Source organism: Heterodontus francisci, chromosome 2 (assembly GCF_036365525.1).
Source record: "Heterodontus francisci isolate sHetFra1 chromosome 2, sHetFra1.hap1, whole genome shotgun sequence".
Classification (NCBI taxonomy): Eukaryota; Metazoa; Chordata; class Chondrichthyes; order Heterodontiformes; family Heterodontidae; genus Heterodontus; species Heterodontus francisci.
In genome coordinates this window covers 123701694-123723534 of record NC_090372.1, presented here as the reverse complement: position 1 = coordinate 123723534, position 21841 = coordinate 123701694, and positions in this window count along the sequence as shown.

The following is a 21841-nucleotide window of genomic DNA, read 5'->3' as shown; positions in this document are numbered from 1 at the left end:
ACCTCACATGGACTGCAGCGGTTCAAGAAGGCAGCCCACCACCACCTTCTCAAGGGCAATTAGGGATGGGAAATAAATGCTGTCCTGGCCAGTGATGCTCACATCCCATGAATGAATAAAAAAAAAGAAAGGTGACATGAAATGAAAACTGCAGATGGAGTAACTGTGGACCTCCTGATTTCCTCTCCACCCCACTTCTGTCTCCCCCCACTTCCCTTATGCTTTTGTGCTTTCAGACAGTCAAGAATTGCTAGCTGCTCAGCCCCTGCAGAAAGATGGGTGGGAGAAGGAAGATAGCTTTGAAGAAGAAGCACCATCACTGGACTTAACATTTACAGCCAACAGCTCAGACATGGGAACATCATGAACATTAGAGGCTAGAGTTGGGTCTGCATGTGGTGAATCACTGGGCATGAATGGGCTGCAGCCAGACAGGGGATAGGACAGCTCACGTGTGAACTCCCCAGATGCCAGATGGGGCGGATGACAACAGAATGCTGATGAACGTGCACACTGAGATGCTTGGTGCACATGCGGGCCTGCCAGATAGCCTAGAGTTACTGGCTAGGAGCATGGTGGAGTCCAGCTCTACCATGGCCCAGGGCATCACGCAGAGCTAGGAGCCCATCTTTTCCACCATGGAAGTGGTTGGCACCTCCATGGCAGCACAGCCAAACTGACCCATAATGGCCTGATGGCTGCTGTCTCAGCTTCCACTGCAGCACAGACAGAGGCCTTCCAATGTCTCAGTGCTGTCGTGGAAGCTCATACAAGGTCATGAGACCGGCAGAGTTTAAAAGTGCAGCGGCAGCGGGAAGGAACGAGACTGAGTGAGACTGGCAGAGTTTAAAAGTGCAGCGGCAGCGGTAAGGAACGAGACTGAATGAGACTGGCAGAGTTTAAAAGTGCAGCGGGAAGGAGCGAGACTGAATGAGACCGGCAGAGTTTAAAAGTGCAGCGGGAAGGCGCGAGACTGAGCGAGACCGGCAGGGTTTAAAAGTGCAGCAGAAAGGAGCGAGACTGAGCGAGATCGACAGAGTTTAAAAGTGCAGCAGGAAAGCGCGAGACTGAGCGAGACCGGCAGAGTTTAAAAGTGCAGTGGGAAGGAGTGAGACTGAGCGAGACTGGCAGAGTTTAAAAGTGCAGCGGGAAGGAGTGAGACTGAGTGAGACCGGCAGAGTTTAAAAGTGCATCGGCAGAGCATCTGAGTTTTGAAAAAGAAAAGCCAACAGTGACGTCACAGGAGAGCTGCAAGGTGATTGGTTGGTGAGTCACTGCTGTTAGGGAATAGCTCTAAATAGCTGGGTTAGTATCTCAGGTAAGAAAAGTTTAAAAGTTTAAAGTTTATTTCAAATGTAGTAAGTAGTTTTTTTTTAGGGGAGTTCTGTAGTAACGAGGACCAGGGAAGAAGGGCCCTAGAGTAACATACTATTGGACGTTAAGATCTTCCAGAAGGTTTAATTTAATTTAAAGGGTTAAGTCATGGCAGGAGAGCTCAAAGCCGTGGTGTGCTCCTCGTGCTCCATGTCAGAAGCCAGGAACATTTCCAGTGCCCGGGACCAGCATGTGTGCAGGAAATGTATCCAGCTGCAGCTCCTGGAAGCCCAGGTTTCAGAGCTGGTGTCGTAGCTGGAGACACTGTAGAGCATCCACGAGGTGGAGAGTATCGTGGATCGCACGTATAGAGAGGTGGTCACACCGCAGGCTCAGACTCCACAGGCAGAAGGGGAATGGGTGACCACCAAACAGAGCAAGAGCACTAGGCAGGCAGTTCAGGAATCCCCTGTGACTACTTCCCTGCAAAACATATCTACTGCTTTGGATACTGTGGGGGGGGAATGGCCTCTCAGGGGAAAGCAGCAACAGCCCAATTTGTTGCACCACGGTTGGCTCTGCTGCACAGGGGAGGAGTAAAAAGTGTGGGAATGCAACAGTTATAGGGGATTCAATTGTAAGGGGAATAGAAAATGGAATAGTGTAGGTCAGATGGTCGGCGCAACATCGAGGGCCGAAGGGCCTGTACTGCGCTGTAATGTTCTAATGTTCTAATGTTCTAAAAAAGATAGGCGTTTCTGTGGCCGCAAAAGAGACTCCAAGATGGTATGTTGCCTCCCTGGTGCTAGGGTCAAGGATGTCTCAGAGCGGTTACAGGACATTCTGAAGGGGGAGGGTGAACAGCCAGTGGTCGTGGTACACATCAGGACAAACGACATAGGTTTAAAAAAAAGGATGAGGTCCTAAAAGCAGAATACAGGGAGATAGGAAGTAAGTTGAAACGAAGGACCTCAAAGGTAGTAATCTCAGGATTACTACCAGTGCCACGTGCTAGTCATAGTAGAAATAGCAGGATATATCAGACGAATACGTGGCTGAAGAGATGTTGTGGGGGGAGGGATTTAGATTTCTGGGGCATTGGGACCCATTCTGGGGGAGGTGGGACCAGTACAAACTGGACGGGTTACACCTGGGCAGGACCGGAACTGATGTCCTAGGGGGAGTATTTGCAAGAGTCGTTGGGGAGGGTTTAAACTAAAATTGCAGGGGGATGGGAACAAAGAACAAAGAACAGTACAGCACAGGAACAGGCCATTCGGCCCTCCAAGCCTGCGCTGATCTTGATGTCTGCCTAAACTAAAATCTTCTGCACTTCCGGGGTCCGTATCCCTCTATTCCCATCCTATTCATGTATTTGTCAAGATGCCTCTAAAATGTCTCTATGGTACCTGCTTCCACCACCTCCCCCGGCAACAAGTTCCAGGCACCCACCACCCTCTGTGTAAAGAACTTGCCTCGCACATCCCCTCTAAACTTTGCCTCTCTCACCTTAAACCTATGTCCCCTAGTAACTGACTCCTCCACCCTGGGAAAAAGCTTCTGACTATCCACTCTGTCCATGCCGCTTATAACTTTGTAAACCTCTATCATGTCGCCCCTCCACCTCCGTCATTCCAGTGAAAACAATCCGAGTTTATCCAATCTCTCCTCATAGTTAATGCCCTCCAGACCAGGCAACATGCTGGTAAACCTCTTCTGTACCCTCTCCAAAGCCTCCACGTCCTTCTGGTAGTGTGGCGACCAGAATTTCACGCAATATTCTAAGTGTGGCCTAACTAAGGTTCTGTACAGCTGCAGCATGACTTGCCAATTTGTATACTCTATGCCCCGACCGATGAAGGCAAGCATGCCGTATGCCTTCTTGACTACCTTATCCACCTGCGTTGCCACTTTCAGTGACCTGTGGACCTGTATGCCCAGATCTCTCTGCCTGTCAATACTCCTAAGGGTTCTGCCATTTACTGTATACTTCCCACCTGCATTACACCTTCCAAAATGCATTATCTCACATTTGTCCGGATTAAACTCCATCTGCCATTTCTCCACCCAAGTCTCCAACCGATCTATATCCTGCAGCATCCTCTGACAATCCTCATCACTATCTGCAACTCCACCAACCTTTGTGTCGTCCGCAAACTTACTAATCAGACCAGCTACATTTTCCTCCAAATCATTTATATATACTACAAACAGCAAAGGTCCCAGCACTGATCCCTGCGGAACACCACTAGTCACATCCCTCCATTCAGAAAAGCACCCTTCCGCTGCTACCCTCTGTCTTCTATGACCGAGCAGTTCTGTATCCATCTTGCCAGCTCCCCTCTGATCCCATGTGACTTCACCTTTTGTATCAGTCTGCCATGAGGGACCTTGTCAAAGGCTTTACTGAAGTCCATATAGATAACATTCACTGCCCTTCCTTCATCAATCATCTTCGTCACTTCCTCAAAAAACTCAATCAAATTAGTGAGAAACGACCTCCCCTTCACAAAACCATGCTGCCTCTCGCTAATAAGTCCATTTGTTTCCAAATGGGAGTAAACCCTGTCCCGAAGAATCCTCTCTAATAATTTCCCTACCACTGACGTAAGGCTCACTGGCCTATAATTTCCTGGATTATCCTTGCTACCCTTCTTAAACAAAGGAACAACATTGGCTATTCTCCAGTCCTCTGGGACCTCACCTGTAGCCAATGAGGATGCAAAGATTTCTGTCAAGGCCCCAGCAATTTCTTCCCTTGCCTCCCTCAGTATTCTAGGGTAGATCCCATCAGGCCCTGGGGACTTATCTACCTTAATGCTTTGCAAGACACCCAACACCTCCTCCTTTTTGATAATGAGATGACTGAGACTATCTACGCTCCCTTCCCTTGGCTCATCATCCACCAAGTCCTTCTGCTTGGTGAATACTGATGCAAATTACTCATTTAGTACCTCGCACATTTCCTCTGGCTCCACACATAGATTCCCTTCTCTGCCTTTGAGTGGCCCAACCCTTCCCTGCTTACCCTCTTGCTCTTTATATACGTATAAAAAGCCTTGGGATTTTCCTTAATCCTGTTTGCCAACCTTTGCAAGGAGTCAGAGGAGGGGGGATCAAAGACAAGAACAAAAGACAGTAAGGGGAATAAGAAAAGTGATAGGCAGAGAAATGAAGGGCCAGAATTAAACAGGGCCACAGTGAAAAATAGCAGGAAGGGGACAAGTAATGTTAAAAAGACAAGCCTTAAGGTTTTGTGCCTTAACGCGCGGAGCAGTCGCAATAAAGTGGATGAATTAATCGCGCAAATAGATGTAAATAGGTATGATATAGTCGGGATTACGGAGACATGGCTGCAAGATAACCAGGGATGGGAAATGAACATCCAGGGATATTCAGTATTTAGGAAGGACAGACAAAAAGCAAAAGGCATTGCATTGCTGGTTAAAGAGGAAATTAATGCAATAGTGAGGAAAGATATTAGCTATTGCAATGTGGAATCTGTATGGGTAGAGCTGAGAAACACTAAGGGGAAAAAAACATTAGTGGGGGTTGTATATAGAGCCCCAAACTGTAGTGGTGATGTTGGGAATGGCATTAAACAGGAAATTAGAAATGCATGTGATAAAGGAACATCTGTAATTATGGGTTACTTTAATCTGCATATAGATTGGGCAAATCAAATTAGTCACAATACCATAGAGGAGGAATTCTTGGAGTGTATAAGGGATGTTTTTCTGGACAAATACATTGAGGAGCCAACTAGAGAACAGGCCATCCTATACTGGGTATTGTGTAATGAGAGAGGAATAATTGACAATCTAGTGGTGCGAGACCCCTTGGGGATGAGCGACCATAACATGATAGAATTCTTCATCAAGCTGGAGAGTGACGTAGTTGATTCTGAGACAAGGGTCCTGAATCTTAGTAAAGGAAACTACGAAGGTATGAGGCGCGAGTTGGCCATGATGGATTGGGCAACGTTACTTAAAGGAATTTAAAGAGCACATGGATGAACTGAACTGCAACAATTGTTTATCCCTGTCTGGTGCAAAAGTAAAACGGGAAAAATAGCCAAACCATGGCTTACAAGGGAAATTAGAGATAGCATTAGATCCAAGGAAGAGGCATATAAATTTGCCAGGAAAAACAACAGACCTGAGGATGGGGAGCAGTTTAGAATTCAGCAAAGGAGGACCAAGGGATTGATTAAGAAGGGGAAAATAGAGTACAAGAGTAAGCTTGCGGGGAACATAAAAACTGACTGTAAAAGTTTCTATAGGTATGTGAAGAGAAAAAGATTGGTGAAGGCAAATGTAGGTCCCTTACAGTCAGAAACAGGGGAATTTATTATGGGGAATAAAAAATGGCTGACCAACTAAATGCATACTTTGGTTCTCTCTTCACAAAGGAGGACACAAATATCATACCAGAAATGTTGGGAAACACAGGGCTTAGTGAGAGAGAGGAACTGAAAGAAATTAGTATTAGTAGAGAAATGGTGTTGGGGAAATTGATGGGATTGAAGGCTGATAAATTCCCAGGGCCTGATGGTATGCATCCCAGAGTACTTAAGGAAGTGGCCCTAGAAATAGTGGATGCATTGGTGGTCAGCTTCCAAGATTCTATAGACTATGGAACAGTTCCTACAGATTGGAGGGTAGCGAATGTAACCCCACTATTTAAAAAGGGAGGTAGAGAGAAAGCAGGGCATTATAGACCAGTCAGCCTGACATCAGTAGTGGGGAAAATTCTAGAGTCCATTATCAAAGATTTTATAGCAGAGCACTTAGAGAACAGTGGTAGAATCTGGCAGAGTCAGCATGGATTTACAAAAGAGAAATCATACTTGACAAATCTACTGGAATTCTTCAAGGATGTAACTAGTAGAGTTGATGAGGGGGAGCCAGTGGATGTGGTGTATTTGCATTTTCAGAAGGCTTTTGACAAAGTCCCACATAAGAGATTAGCATGTAAAATTACAGCACATGGGATTGGGGGTAGTGCATTGCGATAGATAGAAAATTGATTGGCGGACAGGAAACAAAGCTAGGGATAAATGGGTCTTTTTCCAAATGGCAGGCAGTGACTAGTGGGGTACCGCAGGGATCGGAATCCTAGGGAATATGCAGCGAGTCTGGGTGTTCTCGTACACCAGTCGCTGAAGGTAAGCACGCAGGTGCAACAGGCGGTAAAAAAGGCAAATGGTATGTTGGCCTTCATTGCGAGAGGATTCGAGTACAGGAGCAGGGATGTCTTGCTGCAATTATACAGGGCCTTGGTGAGGCCACACCTGGAAAATTGCATGCAGTTTTGGTCTCTTTATCTGAGGAAGGATGTTCTTGCTATAGAGGGAGTGCAGTGAAGGTTTACCAGACTGATTCCTGAGATGGTGGGACTGATGTATGAGGAGAGATTGAGTCGGTTAGGATTATATTCGCAGGAGTTCAGAAGAGTGAGGGGGGATCTCTTAGAAACCTATAAAATTCTAACAGGACTTGACAGGGTAGATGCAGGAAGGATGTTCCTGATGGTGGGGGAGTCCAGAACCAGGGGTCATAGTCTAAGGATACGGGGTAAACCTTTCAGGACTGAGATGAGGAGAAATTTCTTCACCCAGAGAGTGGTGACCCTGTGGAATTCACTACCACAGAAAGCAGTTGAGGCCAAAACATTGTATGTTTTCAAGAAAGAGTTAGATATAGCTCTTGGGTCTAAAGGGATCAAAGGGTATGGGGCGAAAGCGGGATCAGGCTACTGAGTTGGATAATCAGCCATGATCATAATGAATGGCGAAGCAGGCTCGAAGGGCAGAATGGCCTACTCCTGCTCCTATTTTCTATGTTTCTGTGTTTCTATAAGGCTCACACTATTGCCATCAAGTCTGTGTCTGCAACCATCCAGGTACAGACAGCTGCCTTTTTGAATGCTGATCTCAGTGTTTGTTGGGGCATGCATACTCTCACAGCATCTGCAGCAGATGACTGGGATTACTGAGACATTGCCCCAGGGAGTTGCAATGGCTTTATGGAGCAGGAACATGCTGTCCTCTCTCAGGATGACAGTATTCATGCTCCCACCACTGCCACCCTGCCAGTGCCCTTGTTGTTGCCTCTCAGCCAGCCACTGCTGCCACATAACCATGCCGAAGTGGTGCAGTCTGAAGCCAAGCTCTTGATACCCAGAGCTGCTCAAGGTTGTCCTGCAAGGCCATCTGCAGTCTTCCCTGGTGAAAATCAGCAGCTTTCCACCAGCCATGCTGCAGCCACTGGGCTGGCCCTGTGTAGGAGCACTAGGCCAGTCAAAGGCACTGAGGGGATGTACAAGTGTAATTAGTTTTCTTTGTATTATTGGTGTATTGCTGGTTAAAGTTGTTGTGTGAAGATTATTGGATGTTGGCCTTTATTGAATAATGGAGGATTTTGTCATGGAAAGTCTGAAATGGATGCATTGTAAGAGGTTGGTGGGTCTCGTTGCGGGGGTGAGGAAGTTTCATTCAATTGAAGCGAAGCCTCACTATGCAGTCCCTCTCGCTTCATCCAGTTTCACCTGGTGCATGTGGGCTCCTACCTTCCTCCTTCTCCTCTTCTTCATCCTCCTCCCCTTCTTCGTCCTCCTCCCCGTCTTCCCCCCATGCAGCCTCTGGATCTGGAGGTAATGGCTGGGCCCTCATAATCGTGAAGTTATGGAGGACACAGCACACTACAACAAACATGGAGACCCTCTCAGGTGTGTACTGAAAAGATCCCCCCGAGTAACATAGGCAGCAAAATCTCTGCTTTAGGACACCGATGGCTTGCTCCATGGTGTTACATATGGATCCATGGCTCTCATTGAATGTCCTCCAACCTCACTAGGTGGGATGGCAGAAGGGGGTTATGAGCCACGTGTGGGGGTGTAGTCCTTGTCTCCAAGCAGCCATCTGTTGTCTGTCTTGGAGGTCCCAAAGCAGTGGGTATTGCAGACTATCGCAGGATAAAAGCATCACTGGGGCTGCCAGGATAGCGGGAATTCACCGCGGTGAATTTCTTGGTGTGGTCGCACACCAAGAGTGGTAGCCCTTGCAATTGCGTGAGGGCCTGCAGTGATGATGCCCTGCACCATCGGGAAGCTGGCTATCCTTGCAAATCCACATCCCCTTTCATCCTGGTCTTCCCTCCTCAGGGAGGAGAAGATGAAGTCCCCTCTCTTCTTGTAGAGTGCCTCTGTCTCCTCCCGGATATTTTTGTGAGCGTCAAATTATGACACGTTGCTAATATCGCCAGCTCCTGCCTGGAAGGAACCGGTTGAAAGGGCGAAAGGGCAATGATAATCTTCACAGCCCTGGTTTGAGGCTCCAGGTTGTCGTGAAGCATGTGACACAACTCTGCCACTACCTCCATAGTGAAGCAAAGCTTCCTAAAGCTCCTGGTTTATCCCAATAGGACTGTTGCTCCCAGAAGACCCATTCAGGATAGGGCCTTCTAAGGAGAGCCCTCCTTTTTCTCTCTCCTAGCAGAGGGTTTCCTTTATGCCTCCTCCTCTGTTCATGTTGCAGAGCAAGTGGCACTGCAATTACTGCCCCCATAATTGTGCAAGGCAATGTTATTTTCTGCCTTTCTGTGGTCAGCAAAAACCATCAAACTTCAGCAAATCACCACAGTGCTTTATTCAACTTTGCCTGTGCACAAGAAAGTCAAAAGCTCCTCAGCTGCAACTTGTTGAGTGGCCCTTTAAATAGCCCCAGAACCGAGCTCATCTTGCTGGCTAATGCTTGCTGTAGGAGTGAATAAGGAAGGCATTCCCTGCATGTTCATTTGCCAATTTTAATATTTATGCATTGCATCAGCCCATTCATGATTGCGCTCTTTCAACCTCTCCGGGTGCACACAGTGGATACACCTGCATGCGCCACTCCAGTTGCTTCAACCTGTTCTGGCCGCACGGGAAGCTGCCAGTGGCGGCTCCCGCGCTTTTACCATGGAGCTATGTCTACTTAGAGCTACTAGAAGAGATGCTATGCATTTAAGTATTATGCCCGCTGTGGTGGGATCAGCACATGCACAGGAGAGAAAAGCACAGGCAGAGGAGCACAGGAGAGAGACAAACAAGGCAGAGGTGCACAGGAGAGAGACAAACAAGGCAGAGGTGCACAGGAGAGAGGCGCACAGATGAGGGGCCAAGGTTGCAGCACGACTCAGGCCACAGGGTTTGCAGACGTAGGATCAGCTTCCTTGACTTCTCGGAAGAGCAGTGCTTCCACAGGTATAGGTTGTCATGTCAGGAGGTGGCAGACATCTGCAGCCTCCTAGAAAACCTGCTACCTGTGAGACCTGGCAGACACGCATTACCAGAGACTGTAAAGGTCACCACTGCCAATTATTCTGCCTCTGGTTCCTTTCAGACCACTACCAGAGGTATCTTGAGGGTCTCACACTTAAAGTTATTGACAAATAGATCGTTTGACTTATATAAACTTCCCCTGTGATGGCAATTCCAGAATGAGCAGGCACTTGCATTCACTTCTCTGACTAGATTTCTAAAATAAACTTGTATTTATATAGCCCCTTGAATGCAATGAAACATCTCCAGGTGCTTTTCACAGGACTATTATCAGACAACATTTGAGACCAAGCCACATAAGGCAGGTACAGGGTGCCACTGACTGCACAAATGCAGCACATAAAGCATCAACAGATAAACCAGGAGTTTTTATAAATCACAAGGGATAATCATCCAGGACTGCACTGCTGCTGTGCAACCACAAGAAGAGGTTTGTGCATAAAATAAAAGCCAAATACTACAGATGCTGGAAACCTGAAATAAAACCAAAAAGTGCTAGAAATACTCAGCAGGTCTGTCAGCATCTGTGGAGAGAAAAGCAAAGTTAACGTTTCAGGTCAGTGACCTTTCATCAGTTCTGATGTATGCTCACTGACCTGAAACGTTAACTTTGCTTCTCTCTCCATAGATGCAGCCAGACCTGCTGAGTATTTCCAGCACTTTTTGGTTTTATATAAGAAGTTTGTGCATGTCTGTGCCAGATTCCCTGGGAGTTGTCATGATGCATTCATACTGTGGCAGTCCAACATTCCAGACCTTTTCATTCAGGAAGCAGAGTCTTACAAGACAAGGGATATCCCCTTCAAATTTGTCTCATGACAGCTGTGAGTAGCCCCACTAATGAGGTGCACGAATGCCACAAGGAGAGCAATGTGACCACTAGGTGTTTCATTGAACAAGCAATTGGAATGTTGAAGATGTGCTTCAGGTACCTGGATAGGCCTTCAGTACTCACTAGCAAGGGAAATACCAGCGTGCTGTGTCCTGCACAAGGTTGTGCAGCAGACAGGACTGCAGGCAAAGGTAGATGAAGGGGCTCATCATTCATCTTCGAATGAGGAGAAGAAGGATGATGAAAAAGAACAGCCTCTGCCAGAGCAGATGCTTACATTGCTGCCAGGGATACCCTAATATTGCAAAGGTTCACCTGGTATAAAATATCAAAAACAAAATCCATTGGTTCACTCCCACCCCCAGCATCAACACCCTGCTTTCCTTTGCACTAAACAGTCTTTCAACCACATCCATTCATTGCTCATCTGCTCAATGGATCCGGTCATGTATTGACATTCATCATGAAGTAAGTGAAAGACCAAGTTGACACTCAGGACACAATATTGGGCAAGATGTGGAAGAGGTACTAATCAATAATTTAATGTGACATTATAAAAAAGGAAATGTAACAACATAGCTTTTTGTCAAACACTCATGTGAATATCCTTGATGAATTTCAATTTGTTTAACTTAAACTTCCTAGCACTTCTACATGCTGCATCCTGGTGTGGCTTCAGCCGAGATATAGACAGGCTGCTCACATCCCTGACCTGGCTGCTGAGATGCTTCCAGCCTATGACCTTTGGCGTTTGGAGACCCTGAAGACTGCTCCACCTGCATCTGTGCAGGGACAGGCTTAGTCATTGCTGGCAGCACGCTTTAAAGATGGTGGTCTGCCTGTGCAGACTACCTGTCGCGAAGCCGTCCTGATATTCAGTGCGGTGGCTCATTAACATTGAGGCGATGCGCGGCCTCCCCAAATGATGTGGCGGGGGATGGGACTTCCGGCGCTGTGATCAGCATCGTGTCAGCTGAGGAGCAGGTGCTGGGGTCCTATTTAAAGTGCTTCTGCACCTCCTTCTTGCCAACTGCCAAGTACTTTGTCCCAGTGTCCTATGCAGTTGAGATCCTCTTCTTCTACCCAATTGCAACCTTTTTTCCTGTAGGGTTACTGCACTTGGGTGCATAATCTTAAATTTGTACAAATGTGAAAGTGAGATTGAATTACATTAGAAAAGGAAAATACTCTTGTAGAAAAAAAAGCATCATTCAATAATATTCATTTCCTGGATGTAAAAGGCTGCAGACTAATGCGCATTTGGAAACTGTACTCATTTTCCATTGAAATTGTATTTGAAAATACATGTACCTAGAATTAGAACTATTTGTCAAAGAACCAGGAAAATATGTTTCTCTTGTAGCTGGACTGCAAACCTGAAATATTAAATCAATAATTATGATAAACTGGTGCAGAAGTAAAGTGAACATCAACATCTATACCTGTGTCCATCTGTCACATATGAAAAACTAGTACAACAGCACAGATTTCCTCACTAGTCCTGCATTAGTTTTAAAACCTGAAAAAAAAAACCTTGCAGCCAGAAGTTAGAGCAGTTAGACTGGGGAATAATCTTTGCATTTAAAGGACCAGACAAAAATCCGAAGATGGCAGAGGGGTATTCCAGGTTGGCTCCACAGTTCAGCGATGCCCATTCTCCTCCAGGTTGTGCGGGCAAGGCGGGAGGTCCTTTTCCCCAGCGATGGTAAGAAGAGGCCCTCCCGCCTGACCAAGGCAGCCTGGCTGGAGGTGGCAGAGGAGGTCAGTAGCTGTGGGGTCATCCAGCATGATTGGGTCCAATGCCAGAAGAGGATGAACGATCTGCTTTGCACTGCAAAAGTAGGTGACACTTTGTATCATGGCCCCACTGAACCTGGGTGACCAACACAGAGTGGCACATGTGTGCCAATGCCATGCCAAAGACAGGGAGGTTGGGCAGGGATGAATGACGTGATATCAATGGATGAATTTATGAAAGAACTCACCCCTGTCTGCTGCTCAGAGCATGGCACCTACATGAGTGGCTCACTCAGTAGTGCACATCGAGCATTCCCCACCTTTGGGCCCAGCATCCCTCTTGTGGCATGTTTCGGGTTGTCGCCTTGCCATCCTTAATCTCTGCCTCCTTGTTCCCCCAGGCAAAGAGAGCCCACAATGCTCGTGAGGCGAGTTGGACTGTTGGAGGAGTGCCAGATATGCAGACACTGACATAGGCTGAGGAGGAGGCCTTCTGGCTGCAACACATGTGGTCTGTGCATTCGGTGACCTTGAGCTCAGGGTCCTGGGCGAACACGCAGCCATTTGATATACACAATGATCAGTGTGAAAATCGTGCTGTTTGAGACAATGCAGTCACAATCGTTAAATCTTCGCCATCGAGACTGACAGTGTGCTCTTCTCATTGTATCTTGCAGGTCAACACTCTGAGTCAGCAATCGTGGACCAGGACTCCTCCCACACCTCTGAGGAGCAGATATCCTCAGAGGAAGCAGCATCCCAGTACAGATACAGTCACCTCAGTGCGAATGAGATCGGCTTTAGAGTCGTATTCACAAGCTGATGAGAGCATGGCACATGCACCCGAGCAGTTGACTGAGGCTGAGAAAGCCAACGCCCTGACAGTCAGAGGGCTTTGAGTGGCCCGGCTCATGCTGAACCCCAGGCTATCGATGACCCTCTGTTGTGGACAGCACAGGAGCCGCAGCAGCAGTCGTGGCAACTTCCGGTGGAGATGCCACAGGCCATGCGTAGCCTTGAGTGGACGATGGGGGAGTCCATCCAGGCCATGACAGCTGCCATGTCCCAGGAATTTGAGCTCATGGCTTCATCCATGGAGATGATGGCGGCCCTCCTGGTAAGCCACATTCCATTAATACACGCTGACCTGCAATCCCTCGCTGAGGCCATCAGATCCACAAATAAGTGGCAAGGCAAGGGAGGGACCATGGGCATGGAGACTGTCCATTCCCTGAGGAATGCAGTTGGTCATCCGGCAGGAGCCTTGATCGCCACATGGGTGCAGTCTATGACCCCTTGCACCTGTGAGAAACCCGCGATGCAGCCAAAGTCGATGGCCCTCTGGGCCTGGCTCTCAGGATCTGTCACCGGTCCTCCAGAACAGGGCATCGGTGACCTCCCTGATGCAATGGTACATTGCTGACTGTGTCACCCCACATAGGTCACTGGTGGGTTCCTGAAATGATGCAGAGGAATAGAAGTTGAGAGCCGCTGTCACTTTGAGGGCCACAGGCATAAGAAGTCCACTGAAGCCCATCATTGATCAGGGCACAGAGGTGTGTCACTGCCTATCTGGACATCTGCAGTCACCTCTGACACTGGCTGTCAGACATCTGCAGGTATGTCATGAGGGACCTATAGATGCATAGTGAGCTATAGTGACGAGGTCACCTTAGGAGTTGCTGCTGCTCAAGACTGGCGACCTCGACGTGGGCTGCACCTGCCTGCTGGCATTGCCAGCGGCGCATATAGATCCTCATGACAAGCGGATCAATGATTATAAGATGTACAATCCCCATCTCCAAGTTGCAATTAAACTCAGTTCCTTCACATCTTCAGAGGTACCCAATAAGGCAGAGATTGATGTTGACTGGTACATCTGGTGCTTTCATGCATCAACTATGTGGCGTGGCATGCCATTGCCTGTCTTAGCTCCCACTAAGAGAGGCACAGCATGACCACATTCAGATTGTAGCAGCTGCATCGATTGGCCCAACAGCTAGATTACCTTTACACGCCTACCGATTTATGGCACCCTCCCCACACACAGAGTTCCTGGAGTGCCATTGCTCCTTCACCCATACAAACATTCAATGGCGCAGAGTGCCCCCCTTTACGGAGGGAGGGTACACAGTTGATCCCCTCATGCCTGCAGTAATGGCCATCCCCCCTCCCTCCTCCCTTCATGCCTGCAGAGTTGTGCCCCGTAATACCAGCAGCGCCCCCCCCCACCAGCCTTCATGCCTGTAAAGTTGTGCCCCCTGTAAGACCATCCCTCCCACCTCCCTCATGCCTGCGGAGTTGTTCCTCCAGTAAGACAATCCCTCCTCCCACCTCCTTACACGTAAGCAGAGTTGCGCTTCTGCAGGCATGAAGGGAGGTGGAGGGATGGTATTACGGGGCACAACTCTGCAGGCATGAAGGGAGGAGGGAGGGGGGATGGCCATTACTGCAGGCATGAGGGGATCAACTGTGTACCCTCCCTCCGTAAAGGGGGGCACTCTGCGCCATTGAATGTTTGTATGAGTGAAGGAGCAATGGCACTCCAGGAACTCTGTGTGTGGGGAGGGTGCCATAATCAGTAGGCGTGTAAAGGTAATCTAGCTGTTGGGCCAATCGATGCAGCTGCTACAATCTGAATACCATCCCCCTTCGCATCTCCATACACAGTTGAGTTGAGACCCGTCTCCCAAGACTTACCTGCACAGGCTCCGATGACTGCTACTCCTGCTGTGCCGCCGACTTTTCATATTCATGAACGGGACGGCACGTGAGAGACGCCCGTTCACAGGAATATGTGGAACTGTGGACTGAGAGGCAGCGGGATGCATTATGAGGCAAGGTAAGTAGCACTTTGAATATTTAAATTAGGGTGCCTCTGCTCTGAGGACCTGCCACTGGTAAAATAGGCGGGGCCTTCCCAGCATCGGGGAGTGTGGCGGGCCTCTCCCTGAAGTATTTTCCGGGCCCCCTGCCATGACCCCCAACTTCGGGGGGACTGGTATAATCCAGCCCAGCATGTCAGGTACTGGCTGAAAGGGGGGAAAAGGGTAAGAAGTGGGAGCACTTGGAGTGGAGTTCCCATTTCCATGTCCTCGATCACGATCATCCCTTATCAGGGACAGTGCCACCTCACTCCTACTACTCTGCTACTGACCAGCTTGATGGAGATCGGTGATGCATTGCAAGGCCATGGATCAGGTGTTTGTCAGTGGTGGCAGCAATCTCCTGTTCTGCATGAACTCATTTGAGAGCATTTCTTGAAGCTCCATGGAGGCAGACCCTTTCCCCATGGCAGGCATTCTCACAATTACCTGCACCACCAATCAGTACAATCGACTTGGACTCCACTTTGCTATTGTGGAGAGTATGGGTAGCATGTCTGTTGATACTTGGCTAAGTTGCTGATACATTTCTATGACTGTACATTCTGTGAAGGTGCACCCTGAGAAGGAATGAGGTCGTCTGAGGAATTATCCTCAGTCACATCCTGTGACACTTCCTGTATGTGTGTAGTCCCTGAAAGACAATCTTGACAATCACCACACTCATTCTTCTCAGCAGTCATTGATGAAATAAAGTCAGTATATGTATTAGAGGTAGTTGTAATGGTGTCACAAGCTATTAGTGAATTCTTTGTCACTCCATCTCCGACTGAGAAGGATGCAGATGAAGCACTTATCTCCAGGGCCTCCTCCACCGCATTTGTTAGCTAAACTATTTATAGCAGTCCACTCACGTCATCTACCTCATGTTTTTCAACCTGTTCTTCTACAAGAGTGAGAAAACAGAACTGCAAGTGAGTGAAGGTGAGGTATTCACCCAATGGATGCAGTGCATTTGGTGAGGGTAGCAATGCGATGCATCACTTTGCATAAGGATTAGAGTATCAATAATGGATAGATAAATGGGGACCTGATGAAGTGCATAGAAAGTGAAGGCTGAGTGCTGCTAAAAATTAAGCAGGTGTGAGGAGTGATATGATGGAGAACACTTAGCAAATCAGAGTGAAAGGCTGGGGGCTTAAACCACAGGATGTTGATGAATCAGCAAATGTACTCAGATTTCCTCACCTGGTTAAACTACTTCCTATACTGATCCAAAACCTGGAAACAATACTCCTGACACTAACCTCCTCAGTTCCCTCAAAATATGCCTTCTTGGTGAGAGCCACATGTTTCTTCCTCCCATTGCTGTGGAAAAGTATGTCCCTCTTCCTGAGTACACACAGTAGTATTTTTAATAAAGCATTATTAAATCTGGGTGCTGCTTTTGCTCTATGTCCACCATCCATTGTGAGCATCTCCAATTTCCATTTGTACATTGTCCCTTTAAATAAAGCTGAGGTTGAGCCATGTGGTTGCACATCGCATTTGTGCACAGCTTGAAGGAGCGAAAGCCAGCAGCCAAAATGAATTATTTCAATTCTGTCGCAATCTCAGATTTCGACCCGCTAAGCTGACTTCCAGGTTTCGCCCACACAATGCCACACCGTTCCCCCTCCCCCCCTCCCAACTCCCCCAGAAGCCACCTTCAAATTAATATCGTAGTTGTTAACTCTGCTTCTCTGCTACTGGACATGCTGGCTGTTCCCAGCATTTTCAATCTTCATAAGTAATTCATTGGTTGGGAAGTGCATTGTGATGTCCTGAGGTTGTGAAAAGCACTATAAAAATGCAAGTCTTTCTTTTCTCTCCAGTACCAAATGTCATCTGCAGCCAGCAGAGACAGTTGACCAGCTCCTAGCCAATTGCTAATGCTACCTCTGCCTAGCTGGTGGTAGATTGCATGGGAGAACTCCATCAATCTGATTTTCCCTCCCTTCATATACAGGAGCACTTAGCCTCCTCTCATAATATCCTAACTGTGCACAATTGTGGACAAGAACCCATGTCCTACTTTTCTATAGTACACTGCATGCTTTCTATACATTAATGAAAATTTGTTTTCCAGTTTTCTCCCTCCGGAAGGCGTTGACTCATGCAATGATATACTTGCACAGTACTTGCAGTCCTTCAGCTTCTCAGCAAGTTCTGTCCTTCATGTATATGTCTGGTGAGGATCAAATCTGATTCTATCCTCACTGATAGCCACACACATGCACTTTTCAACAATGATCAATTGATAAAAATTAGGGATGTGATTTTACTTTTAAGTGTGCAGTAGCAGTGAGGCAGTTTTCCTAAAAGAGACAAAAGTGCTCTGAAGAATGAAGGAGCTGCAGCCATTGTAAGTCTCGGCATAAACCAGGGGTCAGCAACCGGTGGCTCCGGAGCCACAGGCAGCTGTTTAACATCTCATTTGTGTCTCCCAACCTTTTGCAGTTGGATTGCATTATCACGACGAAAGCCTAAAAAAATTAAGTCAAGAAAATGACAAATCAAAGAACTAGACAGCGACACTCTTTTCCTTATTGAGTTATTGAGTTATTCATTTGCTTAATCAAAAATTTAGCTTCTACAATGTAGGGCATCACTTGCTAAGAGCCGTGTTTTTATTGTGGGGATAAAAGGCGAATCATTATGCTGCACTTTATGGTTTCAAATGACTATTTTAATGAAAAATATCATCGTGCTCTAAATAGACCTATTTGAGTGGTATAGCTACACCATGGTTATAGATAATGCCCTTGGCTCAAGGAACAGATTTTATGATTGCGACCATTATTGTTTCGAATATAGCTGAGATGATAAATTATTCTGAATGTGCTATTAGAAGCTATTTTTTATCATGAGAATCAATAGCCAAAAAAATTGTCTTATTTCTAAAGTTAAAGTTTGTTTTATAGATGACTTTACTGACAAAATTATAGTAAAATATCCATTTATTGCAAGATCTGTCATAAAAACACAAAGACAAATAGCATTATTTCAGTTTTATATGTAAATAAGTTGAAGCAAATGACTTTTTACAGCATCAAGTGAGTGCATAATGTTCCTTAGCTTTTCGGAAACAATTTTTTCCTCTTAAGGTATGCTTCTGCCTTTACTCAATTCTTTAGTTTTTTTCAGCTCGCGGCTCCCAATTGTTTTTATTTTAGGTAAATGTTTTTTAAAAAAGGCTGTTCAGGTGAAAAAAGGTTGCCGACCCCTGGCATAGACTAATGCCTACAAATGTAAGGGTAGGGGCCAGATTGGAGGGAGAGGTGACCTCTACTAAAGCCTTGTCCATTCATCTTTACTGATGCTACACCACCAGTTCCAGATCAGGGGTGGACAGGAAGAAAGTAAGACAGGAGGCTGTGCCCTGCTCCCTGCCCCCTCGCTGCCAGCATTTATATGCCATGGACGTGGAAGGGGTAATCAGCTATGCTCCTGGCTGTCGGGAAATTGAGGTCAGGGCAGAGAAGCAACAATGGTCCTCCCTGCATTTCTGCCTAGATTCTGCACAATTACTGCTGGGAAGATACCAGCCCTGGGACTTGGAACACAGGCTGATTTTTTTACCCCCTCCCTGGCTCAGCCGGTGACACATACTACGATGTTGGCTGAGGTCAGCTAGGGTCCATAACATTGCCCAACTTCATCCCTATCTCAGCTCATCTGCTACTGAAAACCTCATTCATGCCTTTGTTACCTCTAGACTTGACTATTCCAACGCACTCTTGGCTGATCTCCCATATTCTACCTTCCATAAACCTAAGGCCATCCAAACCTCTGCTGCATGTATCTCAACTAGTAACAATTCACATTCATCCATCACCCCTGTGCTCGTTGACTTGCATTGGCCCCTGGTCAAGCAACGTCTTGATTTTAAAATTACAAACATATGAATTAGGAACAGGAGTAGGCCACTCGGCCCCTTGAGCCTGCTCCGCCATTCAACAAACTAATGACTGATCTGATTGTAACATCGACTCCACATTCCTGCCTACCCCCGATAACCTTTCACCCCCTTGCTTATCAAGAATCTATCTACCTCTGCCTTAAAAATATCTAAAGACCCTGTTTCCACTGCCTTTTGAGTAAGAGAGTTCCAAAGACTCACAACCCTCATCTTTGTTCTCAAATCCCTCCATGGCTTCACACCTCCCCATCTCTGTAATCTCCTCCAGCTCCTCAACCCTCTGAGATGGCAGATGAAATATAATGTGAATAAGTGTGAATTGATCCACTTTGGTAAAAAAAAACAGAAAGACAGAATATTTCTTAAATGGTGAGAGATTGGGAAGTGTTGATGTCCAAAGGGACCTGGGTGTCCTTGTTCACAAGTCACTAAATGCTAGCATGCAGGTGCAGCAAGCGATTAGGAAGGCAAATGGTATGTTGGCCTTCATCGTAAGTGGTTTTGAGTATCGGAGTAAAGATGTCTTGCTGCAATTGTATAAAGCCTTGTTGAGACAACAGCTGGAATATTGTGTACAGTTTTGGTCTCCTCACATAAGGAAGGATATACTTGGCATGGAGGGAGTGCAATGGAGGGTCACCAGACTAATCCCTGGGATGGTGGGATTGTCTTATGAAGAGAGATTGCAGAAACAGGGCACGCATTCTCTAGAATTCGAAGAATGAGAGGTGATCTCATTGAAACTTACAAAATTCTTACAGGGTGTAACAGGGTGGACGTAAATAGGATGTTTCCCCTGGCTGGTGAGTCTAGAACCAGGGGACACAGTCTCAGAATAAGGGGTAGGCCATTTAAGACTGAGGTGAGGAGGAATTTCTTCACTCAGAGGGTTGTGAATCTTTGGAATTCTCTACCCCAGAGGGCTGTGAAAGCTCAATCAATGAGGATGTTCAACACAGAAATCGATAGATATCTGGAAAGTAATGACATCAAGGGATATGGGGATTACACAGGAAAGTAGTGTGAGGTAGATGATCAGCCCTGATCTAATTGAATGGCAGAGCAGGCTCGATGGGATGAATGGTGTTCTCATGTTCCTATGTTCCTTCATCTGCACTTCTCTAAATCTGGCCTCTTGAGCATCCCTGATTTTAGTTGCTCCACTGTTGGTGGTTGCACCTTCAGTTGCATAGGCCCCAAGGTCTGGAATATCCTCCCTACACGTCTCCATCTCTCTCTCTCCCTTTTCTCCTTTAAGACAGTTCTTAGAACCTACCTCTTTGATCAAGCTTTTGGTCATCTGACCTAATATCTCCTTATGTGACTGTTTAATTTACAGTCTTGAAGTTGACATTTACATTGCCCCATCACACCCTACCTCGGCTCTTCATCAGTTTTCTTCTCTGCTCTTTTCTTCCCAGCTCCATCACTGCCCAGGATGTTGCAATAGCTGCTGCTGTTAGAGGCGATCATTTTGAAATGTTGCTCTGCAGCATAGCCACTTGGCAACTAGGGGAATTAATCCATTTTTAGCACTTTGGGTCATCCCATCAGCAGATACCGTTACCTTGTGCTAATTTTCCATGCAGCCATTAATACATCATGTCATATGGAATCTGCTACTCCCCACATATGTAATAGAAATGATTATCCCTCACCATTGCAAAATTGCACAAAAAATATTTTTTCCTTAAATTCCAATTCGATTTCCATCTCCAATCATCTCTCTTCATCTGTTGTTTCTCACTGAAAACCAAGTTTTTCTTTTTGACTCTCCACTTTCCAGTTTACTTCTTATGCCTTTGAATCGCCTGTGATTAAATTCATCTGGTATCTCTATCAGTCTTGTAAGCATGATACCTTTCTCATGTTTCAATATTTTGTCAAGCAAAATCAAATCTATCAACTCTAAGGCCAGGATTTTACTAGCACATGGAGATGGGCTGGGAGGTGGGAAGACTGTGAGCATGGAGACGAGGGAAGCCTGACGTGTTTACGCCACCAGGGGATATTCCCAGTGGCAGTGGCTCAGCACGACAACAACGGGAGGCAGGCAGCCAATTAATTGGCCTATTAATGGCCATTTTACCAGGTCACCAGCATTTTACTGTGGGAACGGTGCACGGGGAGTCCGCCAGCTGCCTTGGTGCAGTCTCCCAGTGGCTTCCTGGGAGTGGGGTCTTCCTTTCCAGAGGATGGGCTCGACCCAACGGCAGTGGCTGTCCCCACAGCCCAATGCCACTGCTGGAGAGTTTATCCCTCCAACTGGCAGGGCCTTCCTGCTTGGTCCTGGCACATCAATAAATTTCCTACCAGCACTTCGAGGGTGCCTCCATCTCTCGTTCTCCTTGCAGCTTCAGCAGCGGCCATCTCTCTCAGTGGTGCTGCCGAGGCTGCAGAACTGCTGCGCTCTGATTGTTCACCACTGGTAAAATTGCCACCACAGTCCCCCTGTTGCTCCGCACGGTCTCAGTACCCACATTTGTGCCTGATGTCGGGACTCATCCCGATGCTGGTAAGATCTGGACCTAACTCTCGCTCTACTGAAATCCCATTCTTACCTATTTTAGTGTTGATAATCAGCAATTAATTGGAATTTACCCTCTACTGAGCAGCCCTGGCACTAACGTTGAATCCTTTAGTATCTTGAAATACTTCAAATGACTTATCAATCAGCATACCGATATTTGATAGGTCTAGGCAATTCAACTAATCTCCTAAACCCTTTCCTCACTTCTAATCCTAACTGCATCATTATTAATCCTCATCATTAGACTCTTTTGACAAGTGTTACTTTAGTGTATTGTTATGGACAGGTGGGTGATGGCGTGGCTGGTTTCCACTGCCTAC